General features: G+C 39.6%; 1 protein-coding gene across 1 annotated transcript in view; it reads left to right on the top strand.

Annotated features, from left to right (window-relative positions):
- Nucleotides 1-9,155: 9,155 nt before the first annotated feature.
- The window catches only part of hs3st1l2 (heparan sulfate (glucosamine) 3-O-sulfotransferase 1-like 2), a 35,202-nt gene continuing 28,888 nt past the window's right edge, over nucleotides 9,156-15,469 (top strand). The window contains exon 1 of the mRNA XM_017427771.3: nucleotides 9,156-9,429. The gene's annotated coding sequence lies outside the window, so the exon portion shown is untranslated. The remainder of the gene's footprint in view (nucleotides 9,430-15,469) is intronic.

Consider the following 15,469-nt stretch of genomic DNA (forward strand, 5'->3'; position numbering starts at 1 on the left):
AATAAACAAAAACAAAGGCTGACGTGGCAGCAAAAACTAAACAACTCAAAATCCAAACGAGGCGAGACAATGAGAGCTCAGGGACAAGAAGCAGTGAGGAAGTGGTTTTAAAGCTGAGGGTCATTAGGGGAAGTGGGCACAGGTGAGTGATTACAACAAGCAACAGGTGAAGATGGGCGTGACAGGAAGACGAGAGATAAACGGAGGAGAAGTGAACGATGACAGAACAACACAAAGACAAAACATAAAAAAATACGAAACAATAGAGCGTGTTATATTAGAATGTCATAAATATGAAAAAGAAAGAAAATATATGAGGAGAGAGTTTGAAAGAATTAAGGAAAAGGTTCATTTACCAGATATTTTGAGGAAGAATTTGGGGAGTAAACATATTCAAATAGTTTTCGGTTTTTAAAGAAAACTAAATTATTTCATAGAATTTGATTAAAGTAGGTGTGTGTGTATATATGCGTATTTATGCATATTTATATGTATAGGTGTATAGGTCCGACGTTTCTCTTTTTTTTCCCTTTTTGGGACAAATTTACAATCACAAATACAAAACTTTCTCTATTTTCTGTTTTGTTCCTAAAGGAAAAGTCAAAATGTAAAGATTAATTTGTCTTTTTTAAAGAAATAATGACATAATGATGCTTCTGGTGAATGTTGGTGTAATGGATGTAAATCTGATTCGTTGTTATTTCTGGTTTGATCGAGTCAGTTTGTCGTTTGGACTCCAGCCGTGACCAAATGTTTACAGACTGACTTTTCGAACAGATGGTCATCTGAGTCGAATCTGAAATAAATATTTATTTTAAACTCAATAAATGCTCAGACTGAATATATATATTTGTAAAACTTGCTGTCAATCAACTTAAATCTGTGTTTTTATGTTGGAGTCAACCCAATTCAAGATGTCTGATCTTACAAATGGCAACAACTCCGTCATTTTTACAGATATTGAGGTAAAATTTGGCGTGGTAGTAGCTGAGACTTATCCCCAACACATACTCTGATTACAATCAGATTGTTTTAAACTTTGGCGTGCAACTTAGCGAGCGATTTGTGACCGAACTGGTTGAGTTTACACACGTTTGTCTTGTTGTGTTGTTGCTTTAATCATCCGACGCCCTGTCACTGATTTAATCTGTTTGTCAGTGACAGCTGTGTGAAAATTAACCCGATAAAATGACAAACATTAACATAAAAACACTTTTATAGCTGGTGTGGCCTGGCTGGGCTGAAAATAGCTGCAGCGAAACGCACTCAGTCACAAAAGCTTTCGTGTGAGTCATGTTTCCACCAGATGGATGCAGTCCGAGTCCAAAAAACATGCTTATTTATTTGATCTCCGTCAGTTAAAGGAAAAAAAACAAACAAAAACAAATCGATAACCTGGTGATAACTTTGCCTTATGTGGTTCATTGATCTGCTGCTGCTTTTAAATAGGAAGAAAAGAAACGAGGAGCAAAAACACGGACGGCCAGAAAACCGAAACAATAAAACTGGTGTTTTTCAGCCTGATTCAAAGTCAAAATAATAATAAAAAAGAAGTTTAAAAGACCTTCAGAAAGGCTGAAGAGCTATTCATCAAAACCACTTTAAAAGATTATAAGAAAGTCTGCCAGCTTGTAAACAAAGAATAAAGAAATAAGGGATGACCAAAGACTTTTACAAAGTCCTGAACATTTTTTTAATTATGTTTCCATCAGTGGAAGATGTTGTTCTTTATGGATTTTATTGTTTGGTTTCTTTACTTAAAGTCACGTTTTCTTTCCTTCGAGTTGAGCTGGTTTTAGTAAAGCTCCTCTTCTTGGTTCCTGTTCAAATATAAAGAGAATCAAACATTAAATGGGAGTTTTTTGATGAGTTTCAGCTTCAGCAAACCTTCATTTAGGTGGAATCTCACTGAGCTGTAACCGGTGACTCAAAACTGTGAGAAAATCACAAGAAAATATGTGAATTTTTTGTTTGTTTGTTGCAGTCTCACTGAATTCTGAGTGATCTGAGTGGCATAGTTTTTGAAAATCAGTTTGTTCTTGTGCACGGCTGGTAAAGCTGCATTCTTGGTCGTGCACATTATTTTTGTCGCCCGCCTTGCTTTGTTCCCACCTTGACAGCCGCCCCCCCAGGTTTGTGGTTTAATCTGCTGGCAGATCAGGACCAGTTTTAGTAATTATTATTTATCATTGGACCCGGACATCTGCCTCGGATGATTTCTGTCGGAGGAGAGTCAGAATACAGGGTCGGCCATTTATATGGATACGCCTTAATAAAATGGGAACGGTTAGTGATATTAACTTCCTGTTTGTGGCACATTAGTATATGGGAGGGGGGAAACTTTTTTAGATGGGTGGTGACCATGGCAGCTATTTTGAAGTCGGCCATTTTGGATACAACTTTTGTTTTTTCAATGGGAAGAGGGTCATGTGACACATCAAACTTATTGGGAATTTCACAAGAAAAACAATGGTGTGCTTGGTTTTAACGTAACTTTATTCTTTCATGAGTTATCTACAAGTTTCTCACCACTTATAAAACGTGTTCAAAGTGTTGTCTATGCAACCCTCTTCTCCCACTTCCACTTCCTGGAAAGTGGATTGGTTGTCATGAGCCAGCTGAACAGCCCCCAAGGTCTCCCGATCTGACCCCCTTAGACTTTTATCTTTGGGGTCATCTGAAGGCGATCGTCTCTGCTGTGAAGATACGAGACGTGCAGCACCTGAAACGACGGATACTGGAAGCCTGTGCTCGCATTTCTCCTGTGGTGTTGCTGTCAGTGTGTGAAGAGTGGGAGAAGAGGGTTAATATCACCAACCATTCCCATTTTAGGAAGGTATCTATATAAAAATGGCCCACCCTGTACAATCAGGGCTGCACACTTCTTTGACTCATGGAGGAAGATGAAATCCCTGAAAACGTCACAAGATGTTGTTACGACTGCCATTCTTCCTTCACAGCCTTGTTCTTACAGCCATGTTGGTTTTCCATGGCGATGTGGAAAACCTGTTATTGCTTGTATCACTCAGCCAGCGGCCATCAGGGTCCTAATGATCGATCGTTAGGCTGATGGTCCTCTTTCAACTAAGAAGAACCCCTCCAGAGGACCTGACTCAACCTTGGCAGATTTTTCTACCTGGATTACTGAGACACCTTGAGGAAGTTTGAAATAATGTGATATTAGTTTTCTTTTGGCCGTTACCATTTTTCCACCAGTTTCATTACTTCCTGTTTTATTTTGCAGATCATGCATCAGATGTCAGGTTTTAATCTCCACACCTGGTTTTCACGTCAGATTTCTCCTCTCTGGATCCTTTATCGATATACTCTTATTTTCTTTGTATCAGTCTTCTTCGGTTTTGTAAAGTTTGCTTAGACGGCCCTGATGATTTTGTTTTTACAGCATCCTGTTGAATAAGCATCCTTCACCTTTAGTCAGAGCTCATTACAAGACCGCTGCATCATTTCTGAGTACCCATCCTATTATTATCACCATTTTAAAGTTGTTTTAGCAGTTTCCCCCCTCTTGTATGGACCCGTGCAGCCTTCCCTCGCAGCCTCTGTAGGAATATGTACCTCCCAGCGATGGGACTGGGAGCCTCGGCTCAGAATCAAAGTGCGCAGCTTTGTTCTCGCAGGAGCTGCTTCCCGTCCTGCATTATTAATACCTGATGTGCACAGTTGACCTGGCGCTCACGCACTTCCCCTCACAGGACGATGAATGGGAGAGTGTTTGTTTGTGTGTAGCTGAGTGAAGAGAGAATTAAACTCGACCTGCAGGACTGACTGACACATCACTTCTGCTCATAAAGCGTCTCCTTTCGGAAGCAAATTGCTCATAAATGGTTTAATCCTCATCAGAGTCCCACAGGCTGAGCGAGCCGAGGTGCTACGTGGCTAATAGCTGTTAGTTCTGTGTGACAAGCTTTGGAAATTGTTCCCAATAATCTGCCTTAGTTCAACGAGAATTGGCGGCTCATTACTTCTTCAAATGAGGCCAGTTTTATCCAAGTACTCAGCCACTGGAAAAAAAAAAGAAGTGTAATGTGGATAATTTGCCCTGAAAAGAAGTAGACGGAACGGAGTGAGCGATCCGTCACCGGGCCCTGTGAGAAAACTTCGCTGACAACCATATAATGAGCCTCTGCAAGGATCTCCCACCATTTTATTGTGTCTTTATCTCCTCTCTGTAAACTGCCGGGGGGGTTGTCGAGAAGAACGAGAGAGAGAGAGCGAGAAGAAAACAAGGCGATCCAGGTTGGGAGCAAATTATCCATGCTTATTTATTCAGAGATGTCGCCTCATCGAGCAGCCGAGCCCCTGGGTCTCGTCACAGGCCAGAGTGAGCGCCAAATCAGATTGCTGCACGAAAAAAAAGACAAAAACAAACAAAAGAAGGAAAAATAAAGTTGTGTTATCCAAGAACTTGCAAATGATTAAAGGCCTAGCGTTTCTTGATTGAATGCCTATCACTTGCCTGACTGAAGCCGTTTTGGTCAAATGTTAAAAATAACATAATGATACAGATGTGATCTGTCAGAGCTCAGACTATGTGTTGTGAAGCACTCTCAGCTACTACCACAACACGCTTTAGCTCAATATCTGTACATTTCACTGAGTTGTGGCCATTTCTGTGCAAGCTAAAGTTTATTTTGTGTTGCCTAAAGTTGCCATCTTGATTTGGGTTGGCTCCAAACGTTAATTATTTGTTGATGAACATCCAGTGATTACTTTCTAAGAGTTTCATTGAAATCCATCTGGTAGTTCTTGAGATATTTTGCTAACAAACAGAGCTGGCTCCAAATGTTACGGTCAGGTTTTAAGCAAAGATGCAGTAAAGCTCAGCTACTACCACACCACATTTTAGCTCAATATCTGTAAAATCCACTGAGCTGTAGCCACTTTTGTGTTGGCCTTGCCGTGGCGGCCATCTTGAATATCAAAAGTTAAATCAGCTGTAGCAAGAGATGGAGCAGAAAGCATGGAAGATGAAGAAGTGAGCACCTGAGAGAAAGTGATCAGAAGCAGAGATGAGAGCGAGAGTTAGCTCGAGCCTCCGAGGGAGGGGAAATAAGAGGAGGGAGAGCTGAGGGGGAGGGTGATGAAACAAACAAGGGAGTTGCCAAGGAGGGGTGGAGGTTCGGCTGAGTGTCTCCCAGGGGTCTTAGATGGAGAAGATGCTCGGTGAGCGCACCCCGCCCCCCGCAGAGACACCCAGCAGGGGGTCAGCTTTCTGTTTGAGAGGGAAAAAGAAAACCTCCTCAGCAAACCTCGACAGAAACACGGCGTTAATGACAGCAGCTCCGGCGCTGCAGGTGGAGCAGCTTTTGTTAGAGAGATGAGGGGGCTTCCTCCACCCCCACCGCCACACGCTGTACATTTTAAAAAAAATGAATGTAGGACACTGAGCGGCCTGGGAGTGCATCACGAAAACTTATTATTTTGGCTCTTGAACGTGAAAAATCTAACTGATTAAACAAATTTAAGGCTCGAGTTTAAATCTGAGAGCAAAATGAAAAACAGCAGCAGGTAAGACATAAAAATGGATTATTATTAAGATTCACTTTCACAATGGTACATATTAGTTGCTGGTTTCTTTAAATACATCGGCTCTTGTTGTTAATTGGCACCAAATGGAAAAAGTGAACACTGCTTACTGTTTATCCGCCCCGGTCCTCTGAGAATTATGTAGCCATGTTACATGAAAAATTAAAGATAAGCACCATCTCTGCACATCCTGCGACGACACAAAGAATCAGCCCGAACCCGGATGGTGTTTGCAGGTTCCTGACAACGTCCTTCAGCAACCCAATTCAAGATGGCCACCACAGCCATCTGACAGAAAACACGAAGATGACTGTATTTCAGTCAGTTTTACAGATATTGTGCTAAAGTTTGGTGTTGATGCTGAGGGATTCACCTTTGTCAGATTCTCGTCAGTCCTCCTGTAAGTTGGACCCGAGTTTTGGTTTTCTTAATTCTTTTTGGACTCTACCGTAGACAGTTTTGGATTTCCATCACATTTTCTGTGTCTCAAAACTCCTTTCTTCACTCTTTCTCAAAATTACATCACATGTTTTAATGCTAAAAGACATAAATTAACTTCATAGAAACACACAGTTCATACAGTATTTAATATTTTAGTTCCAAGACCATCTTTTGCAAAGAAAAGGTGTTACTTATAACAATGATCAGGCGTTCAGTTTTCTATATTAAACAGTGAATTAGGTGTAAACACTCAAAGACAAGTGATAAACATAAGACAGGCACAAACATGTTAAAGTTAAAGGAAGAGTCCAAGACTCAGCAGGACTAATAATCCTATTTTTAAGGTTAAAACCGCATGTTTTTATCAGGAGCGGTGGTGACGGAGGCGAACCCAGAGCGCAGACTCATATTGCAAAAAGAAAACTATTTTATTAAACTAAAAGATAAATAAAACAAAAGCTGACGAGGCAGTGAAGACAAAACATAAACGGACCGGAGCGGGACTGGAGCAGAGAGAGAACAATGAGCAATGAACCTGCGGCGAAGTGGAGTAAATGACCGGGTTTTAAGCACAGAGGATAATAGGTAAGTGGGCACAGGTGAGTGATAATCATTGCCGACAGGTGGAGAAAATCAAGTGTTGACTGAGGGTGAATGGAAGATACGGCACCAAAATGATGCCATCAAAGATAACTAAACAAAACATGAAATATAACCTTGAAATGAAACAAGACACGTGCAAAAAAAAAAACACCAAGAAAAACCCAAAACCTCAGTTTTAGTACCTGGCTTGTAGGCGGCAGCATAAAATGAAAAATGAGACGAAACTTTATGAACATCAGAAGCTTTAAAACAAAAAAATGAACCCAACGTAAGAAAACAGAACACGAACCAAAGCAGAAAAGGTTTCTTGACGTCTTAAATGACACCTTCAAGTGCAGCCGGTTCAAACAGTAAAGACCAAAGACTCTCTGTTTGCACCAGAAGGTAAAAAAACCTGACCTACTGGCAGATTTTTTTAAACACTTTAAACTAAAACACAACATGCTAATGTACTCTCCTTTAGGAAGTCTTTAATGGACACAAAGAGATTTAATTTGCTGCAGAACATATCCTCCTAAAGCCTCTCCATTTCCCTTTGTTTCAGCATATCTAGATGAAAAGCTGAAGGAGTATTTTTTTTGTGTGTGTGTGTGAACTCTTCTTTAGGATATAGATCTTCAGGAGGAACCCCGAGAGTTGGAACTGACAGCCAAACACAGCAGGGAAGTTATAAAGTATTCAATAAGGCGCTGGAAGACTGACAATAAAAAATATAGACTATCACCAGCGTTGTTCTTTACCCAGGAGCTTTGAGTTCCTGAACTTCACACAATATTACGTTACTTTGTATTGAAGGACTCTGAAAAGAAAACCAGTTTACGCTTGCATTCATGATGAGCGTTTTTTGTTGTTTTATTGATGGCAGAACTGTAATCAGGGCAACATTTAGTAATGCCATGTGGACCGAAGTGTTAGGGGACGGGGTTGAATATTGAATATTTGAGAAATGAGGTCGCCTGCATCCACATTTTGAGAACAGCGGCAGCCGTTCGTGCCCGGGGGGGGACGGCGTTGAGCTCGAAACGAGTTCCTCAACCCCACGTGTACGCGATAACATCCTCGAATTAAAGCTGAGTCTTCGCGTTAACCCCGGTTCCCATTGTTGGAGCGCCAACCTGAAATAACGGCACATAAATACCCGAAGAAACCCCCCGCCCGCCGCCCCTCACTTCTGCTCGGCCTCCTGGGGAGCAGTTTAATGTGGCTCCAGAGCAGATTAGCAGGCTGAAGCTACGTACAGTAATCATTGTGATGGGCTTAAAGCCGATGGGGTGGGGGTCTCCTCAAGGTTAAACTGGGGGCTGTCTTTTTCCAGCCGTTAATCAGTGAGAGCTCATTCAGGCTGTTTTTGTGGAGAAGTATTGATTGTTTTTTTATTGATCTGTTTTTATTGTTATTATCACACTGTTGTGTTCCTGGTTTTTATTTGTCTGTACGTTTTATTTGTTTTTTGTTTTTTTTGCAATCTAGCTGCTTCTGTGTACTTTGTGCCATTTTAGCCGTTCATATATCAAAACGTTCAGCTCGTTCAGGAGATGGGAGCCGTGACTTTTGGTTTTTGTAACTTTTATTCTTTTTAAATACTTACCTTTTTTACTTACAAGTATTTCCCCCAAAAAATACATTGAAATCGCTTCAAGTCCTTCAAAAAACATTCTGTTTACAATCTTTTTCAGCATATTGGCTCAGTTTTTCTCTTCCTTTGCTACTTTTAGTTACCATTCTGCTGCTTTTAGCTACCATTCTGCTGCTTTAGTTACCATTCTGCTGCTTTTAGTTACCATTCTGCTGCTTTTAGTTACCATTCTGCTGCTTTTAGTTACCATTCTGCTGCTTTTAGCTATCATTTTGATGCTTTTTGCAAGCATTTTACTTCTTTTAGCTAGTTTTCTGCTTCCTTTAGCTTTTAGTTTGCATTTTGCTCCTTTTTAGCTTCTAACCAGTGCCCTGCTTCAGCTTTAGTAACTTAATAACTAAGCAGTTTTCAGTCAAGTCATTCAGCTCTCTGCATTTACGCTACATTTTCCCAGAAAATGCAATTTTCCTACTTTTTATAAAAGATGCCATTGCACAATCGTTGAAGCACTTCTCATAATATATTCTGTTGGTTTCCTCTTCCATTAACATCCTCCTGCAAATGCATCAAAATGTGGGGATTCTTCTTTTGTTTATATGAAGTGAAACAAAAGGCAGCGGCTTCCTGAGAGAAACCCATCACAGATATTTGGGTTGTTTTGTTGCCTTTGTGCCAGTTCTTTGTAACTTATTCATGATTCAAGAGACTCAGAACAGCAAACTAAAGGGGGGATACGAGGAGGAAAGCCAACAGGAGGAGGTTTAACACCCAGAATCAAGCAGGAGGATTGGATGGGAGCAGAAATGGAGGCGCTCGCTGGAAGAGGAGTGGAAATGTTTCGCTCCATCATGAGTCCTTCAAGGTGATCAGATGAAAGAACAAACCTGATGTAAAAGAAAAAGAAGGAGGAAGGAGGAAGGAGGAAGGAGGAGAGGGGTGTTTCCCTGCAGGCGGAGATGTGTTTGTGTGTGAACTAATCTCTCTCTTACACACACACACACACACCCTCCCTCTCAGGCGCTCAGTCAGTTGCAATAACACACTCGCCGAGGTCGGCAGCACAAAGCAGTCGACGCTCTGTTACCAGCTCAGGCTCACACACGCCTCGACACACTCGCTCAGACACTTGACTCACACACACACAGGAGCTGAAGCAAAACCTGAAGCAAAACCCGAGAGGAAGGGAGCGAAGAGAGAAGGAGACAAAGTAAAAGAAGACATGCTCGCCCTGAGAGAAATCTAAGGAAAAGAACAACAGCCAGGTAAGACCTGCTTTCCATATTTAAATTTCACTCTGGTTTGATTTTCCTCTTTCAAGCAGGAATATCCCAACCCTGTACATTTATCCACCAACATCCGGTATTTCAGAAAAGTGCAGCAGGTGAAAAGCTACAAAAAGTCCAGGATTGTGCAACTCATCCGCAAGTTTCTGCACCTGTGCTGCTTCAGCCTCATCTCCTCTCACTTTCTTGGACTTTATGTCCTCTAATAGGTGCTTCTTTCTGGTCACATTGCTTTTATTATTATTTATAATTCACCTGTAAGCTACAGAAGATTAAACATTGGGTTGTGACGTAAAGCCATTAAAGCTGATTGTTTCAGAAATCTTGCAGAAGAAGTGATTCTTGCTTTGTGAGCGGAGCCAAAAGACAAAATTTATAACTAGAAAAGTAAAAAAAAAAATGCTAATCTAATTCTTGTTTAGTTTTGAGTTGCCAAAAATAGAAAAAAGTTAGCATCGTTTATTAAGCTCAACGTAATTTTAAAACAGATAGAAGAAGTGTTGTTGCAGTTTGTGCATAATTTTGTTTTTAATCGGTGAGAATTCAGTGGTTTGGGTTTCGCTCAGCTCGAAGAGCAATCAGTAAACTTTTGTTTGCATTGCAGTAACGGGGAAACTCCAGAGGTCAGAATGGTAGCAAAGGCCAAACAACTGCAAGAAAAACATACTTTCCCACAGCAGTTCACTCTTTTATTCTCATTCAATAAACTGGTCATACTGTAATCATGTAACTAAACTGTCTCTAATCATAACCAATTAGTGGTAACAGCTCATTATAAATGTATTTCTTCCTCTTATCCCATTCCACTGGAAGACATATTTATGTTACTGATAATATCTGTTCTTTACAACATCATTTCATCAGATTGTGATTTAATGACAGATAAAATACAGCAGTATTTGTCCACAAATTGCACTTTACAAGCCACTCCCACTCTGCTAATTAGTTAAGTGGCCCCAGGAAAGACAATGCAGACTCTAAAGTATTTAAACGTGCAGCAGTCAGAGCAGATCGAGGTCAGGGAGACTCTGAGGAGACTAACTTGGTGTCCGCCGTGTTTTTGACCTTCACTGTGTTTATAAAGAGATAATACAAGCAAAGGAGAACGAGTCGGAGAGAGCTCATGGATGAATGGGCTCATTGTCTGGTCTTTGTGTGTGTGTGTGTGTGTGTGTGGGTGTGTGTGTGAGTCTCAAAACAAACTGTGAGCAATCAGTGGCATTTGAGAGGTCAACGTTACGCAGAGTGTGTCCAGTCTCATAAACATCTCATGAAATGACTGTAGTTCAGTGATAATTATGTGTAAATTGTTTGTGACTAAGTTTTCCATGACTTTCGGTCTCTGTAACTCATGAACTCACTCATTAAGTCAGGATTTTTTGCACTGTGGGCGATGAGCATGAACGGCGGCTAAAGTTGAAGGTCAAACCCACGCAAAACCCAAAACCCACACAGGAACGCCATCGAATCTGACGTCACCGAACAAACGAATAAATGAAAAGAGTATTCAGCGCCAGAGTCACCACAACATAAACAGAAACTGGAGTCTAGTTTCGTCATTTATAAATTTTAATTAAAGTGGACACACAATCTGAACCACAACATCCCTAATATCAGACTGAGTGATTCATTTAAAGAGAAGGGAATTCACTGATGTCATAAGACGTCACTTTTGTAAAAACATGCATTTCCCTTAACAAGCACAGTCTGTTACAACTCATTTAAGTCATTTTTGGTGACTCTAGTGCCAGGAAAACAAAGAAAAATACCTATGATACAATACTTTACGATACAATACAATATGGTATGATAAAATCAGATGCAATATTATATATATGGTACAATAAAATATGCTACTGTACAATGTGATGCAATAAAATGTGATACAATAAACTGCAATACAATACATTATAATACAAAAACTATATAATATGATACAATAACAAAAGAGTACAATACTATACATTACAACAACGATTCCCAAAGTCCTTAGATAATCTCCAAATATCAATTTACAATAAAAAACTTTTTTTCCTCCTTTAAAAAGTTTTTATGCTGTGTTTGCACCATATTCATTACAAAAACTTGAAATACAAGTCCAAAATTGATTAAAATGATAACGTAATGGATGTTAAGACTGTTTGTGTTGCCATTATGTCCTTATTTAATAGGATTATTAGCATTTTTGGATATTTAAACAGCCAACAGATGGGGTCACACACCTTTGTCACTATTATTTTATGGTTCAGAAGCTGAAAAGTTCGGGAATGCATTACAATATAATAAAGTATGATATAATGAAATGCAATACAACATGACACAAAAACTAAATAATATAAATTATTACAATAAAGTACAGTATAGTATAATATGATACATTAGATATATGATATGTTAAAATGATAAACCATGACACAATATAATACACATTTCCCTATAAAAACAATCTTTCTATCAGAGAGTTAAGTAAAACTCAGCTGGGATCTTTCTTTTTGGTTTGATGAAGACGTGGAGAACAGATGATGAAGAGGGTGACGGTGTAATGACTTTGTTGGGTTTGGGGGTAAAAGCTCTTTGTGATTTTTTTATCACCAAAACCCAGATTTAGTTGAGGCTTGGCAAAATAAGAACCCTTTTTTAATTTGGCAACCTAATCTTGTGTGGAACTAAAATAAGATTTCAACCAAATAAGATTTTTTTTGTTCCTGTTTTTATTTCTGCTTTCGCTGATATTTAATTTTTCACTTCCAGTAGTTGTTTTTAACTGAGGTTTATACACTAAAAGTACTGTTTTATTTGTAAATAACAAAAAAAAAATGAATTGGTAATAAGGTTTGGGCAGTTTGACTGTACTTGGAAACCCCATTTGTACCTAATTCATGATCTCGTCTTGAATAAGTTTTCAACCATTTCTGCAGAAGCGGTGAAGCTGTCAACACTTTTGTGCCGTTTTACCACAATGTGCGACTCCTCTACATAATTTGGCGTTTAAGTCGTGTTATTTCTTTGAGCCTGGGCCGCTCCGAACAGACGTGGAGAAAAGATGTTTCTGATTTGGACTTTTACCTTTGTTCGCCCTCGTTTCTTTCTGTTTCTGCTCTTAAGTGCTTACGGCGTTGCAAACAGTGGCGGCCCTGAGTTCGACAGCAGCAACAGAGTATTAAAGTTTGCAGAAAACCAAAACAATGAGCTGGAGTCACTTTACAGCTGCACAGAGCTGACTGAAACTACCAACGCTCTGAAGATTTAACCGTAAAAAACTTCTCATTTGTTTGCAGAACTAAAACACTGATTAAAGTTTTTATTTGTTCATAATAAGTGCATATTCTGTGCTGCAGCTCTGCATGAAACTGATGTAGGAGTTTGATAAAATCAACACTTTAAAGCCTTTATGCATTTAAGTCTCTGTTACAAAGCACTGCCATACAATGCATCATGATGCAATTACAATAAATTAGGATACAGTACAATATAATATGTGATACAAAGCATTTTGATACAACACTATACAATAAACAGTCCCTCCAGGATTTCACGGGCATTTTTTGTGATTGTTGCGGGCTAAAATGCCTGATTTCGCGGGGCATTTTCCTAAAAGTTGCAATGAAAAGTTGCGTTGTTTTTTTTTTACTAAAATCAATAAACAACTATAACTTTTAATATATAAACCAAAAATACTTCCTAGTTTTGTAAGATAATTACCAACAAAAGGTGCTTTATTTGAGAACTTTGATAGCTTATAAACTGACATTCATGACCATTTCTGGATTGTCCCTCGTCTGCAGCTCTCCTCACATGTTTTGCAGACGCAAAGTGTTTGTCAATGCGTTTACGTTCCATGATTACACTGCAGGAGGTGCAAAACAGCTTCCCCCCACTCTCCTGCAGCTGGGGAGGAAACTGGTTTGCTGAAATCTTTGTGGGCAAATGTGAAGCATTAGCGCACATTTTGGCTTTGGTCGCTGCTCCTTTTGCGGTAATAGTTGCGATCTCAACATCGCGAAATCCTGGAGGGTCTGAATAAAATAAGATATGATACAATACATTACAACACTTTTATTCTTTAAAGTCATTAATCACAGGAGTTTCTCGATTAAAATGGTGTCAAAGTCAGTCCAGCAGCCCAAAAGTTTCCCCTCCTGACAGGAAGACAAACGAAACCTCGCAAAGCCATTATTCCTCATAAAAACATAATCGTTATAAACCTGAGTTATTTCACACTTCAGAAAAGTTCAATTGTTTCACAAAGAGACGAACGAAACAGGATCACAAACCACCAAAGCAATTAAAAGCAGAGACGGTAAACAGGCAGATCAATTAAAAAGTGATTAGAACATAAAGCAGAGTCGATAAAGTGCAGACAAGCAAAGCAGCAGCGATAAACACTCCACCTTAAACCCATTTTATGCTCTTTTTCTTTCTTTCTCCAAAGGCTGTTTTTGTTGTTTATTTCTGTATGAGTTTAATTTGATAAGATTACAACTTATATCCATTTTTGGTCAAAATCCTAATGGTCCGTTTAGATCGCAGTCGAGGCTGTAAAAGAGGGTGGCAACTGTAGAATTTCAATCGTGCGTTTGGTGAATTTTCCGTGATAATAAAAAAAAAAAGAAAACGACACAAAGAGCGAGAGGTGGGAGGCAGTGATGAGGGAGAATTATGGACAGATTGTGCAGAGTTCGATGGGAATAAAGCGACACTGTGAGCAGGAGCAATTTGGATCAAAAGTGAAATGGGTGTTTTTCAAAATTAGGAACAATCTGAGGGCGAGATGGGAGCCTGAGAGCAACTCAGACAAAGACTTCGTGTTATGTCTGAGGGTGGAGGGTTGACGTCTGTGTTTGTGTGTCAGAGGAAGGGGGTCTCTGCCACCTTACAAGCAGAGTACATTACGGCTGTTTGGGCACATTATGGGGCATTAGCTGAAGGAGCATCCCTGAATAATGCATGGCTTTTATTTATGAGCAAAGAGCAAATGTCCTCTGAGGAGCAGTAAACCAGGACGCACTCATTCGGTCAGAGGAGGCTTCAAACTTAATCTAACTCCAAACCATAACCACTAACGGCCCTGACTTCGAATCAGATCTGATCAGCTTCATTACAGTTTCGTCCCCCAGAAAAAAGGTGTTTATGCTGCGACAGGTCAGCGAATTTAAGGTGCAGCATTTATTTAAGGAATGCATGTCGCCCGCCGCCTTTCATGCCAGAGTTTTAGACTAAAATCATCTTAAAAGCTACGCATGTTTCATGGAATACTGTGAAAAGTCACATGGGAATGACTCTCAGCTACTACCAGATCAAATTTCAGCTCAGTATTTGTAAACCAGACCAAGTTGCAGCCACTTTTGTGTTGGCCAATATTGATTAGCTTTAGCCAGACTTTAACAAATACTGAGGTCAACTATTCATTATCCCCCTGCACATCAGTGACAATGAAGACCAAAATTTAATTAAAATGGAAGCATTTATTTAAAACAAGTGACTTGAATGTGTATATGACATGTGTTTGGACTCAGAGCACAACCATGATGACTCACTGAAATGACATGAATTAGTTTATATGAATGTTGATTCAAAACACAAGATTTTAGCAGAGATTTCACCTTTTTATCAAATACCAGTGAGGTGTTGTAGTTTTGGAGCTGGACCAGTTCTAGTGTGGTCCGGATGCAAAAAAAAAGTGCTGAAGTCACAAAATCAGATTAAGGTTTCACACATCAGATGAAGGTTTCACAGATCACACACTTGGTTTTAAATGTTCTGCAATCAGTGCAGAATAATCTGGTCCAGGTTTGAAGTGTCTACGTGTTGTAGTTTTTTAACTAGAGGAGATTAAAGATGCTGAAGGTAGTGAAAAATTAGGTGGAATCGCCCTTTAGCCATTTTCAGCTTCGTGGAATCGAAGGAGAATACAGGTGCTGGTCATAAAATTAGAATATCATGAAAAAGTAGATTGATTTCAGTAATTCCATTTAAAAAGTGAAACTTGTATATTATATTCATACATTACATACAAACT

The sequence above is a fragment of the Kryptolebias marmoratus genome, linkage group LG1 (assembly GCF_001649575.2).
Source record: "Kryptolebias marmoratus isolate JLee-2015 linkage group LG1, ASM164957v2, whole genome shotgun sequence".
NCBI classification, from domain to species: Eukaryota; Metazoa; Chordata; class Actinopteri; order Cyprinodontiformes; family Rivulidae; genus Kryptolebias; species Kryptolebias marmoratus.